The sequence below is a fragment of the Fulmarus glacialis genome, unplaced genomic scaffold (genome assembly GCF_000690835.1).
Source record: "Fulmarus glacialis isolate BGI_N327 unplaced genomic scaffold, ASM69083v1 scaffold39848, whole genome shotgun sequence".
Classification (NCBI taxonomy): Eukaryota; Metazoa; Chordata; class Aves; order Procellariiformes; family Procellariidae; genus Fulmarus; species Fulmarus glacialis.
The window spans coordinates 1,108-1,443 of record NW_009228358.1 but is presented as its reverse complement, the minus strand read 5'-3'; the positions used below and the strand labels follow the sequence as shown (position 1 = coordinate 1,443).

Below are 336 nucleotides of genomic sequence, written 5' to 3'. Positions count from 1 at the left end.
GGTGGGGATGGCCCCGTGTGGGTGGGGACGGCGCAGGGCAGGGGTGCGTGGCCCCCCAGGCTGGCGGAGATGGTTATTGCTGGTACTGAGGGATGGGAAGGGGGGTAACCTCATTTTTGGTGAGGGAGAACCTCGGGCTAAACTAACCCTGAGTGGATCCAGTCGTGGGGCCGCGACACCTCCAAACCTGACGTAATGGGGGGCAGCGGGACCCCCCCAGCATGGGCAGTGGGCACTGGGGATGGATCCCCCGGCTGCATCCCCTAGCACCAATCCTGTCCCCCCAGGCCTTCCCTGGGGGGGGGACCACCACTGGCACAGTCGGTTTGAGCCCTC

General features: G+C 66.4%; 1 pseudogene; it reads left to right on the top strand.

Annotated features, from left to right (window-relative positions):
* Positions 1 to 69: 69 nt before the first annotated feature.
* The window catches only part of LOC104080912, a 1,347-nt pseudogene continuing 1,080 nt past the window's right edge, over positions 70 to 336 (top strand).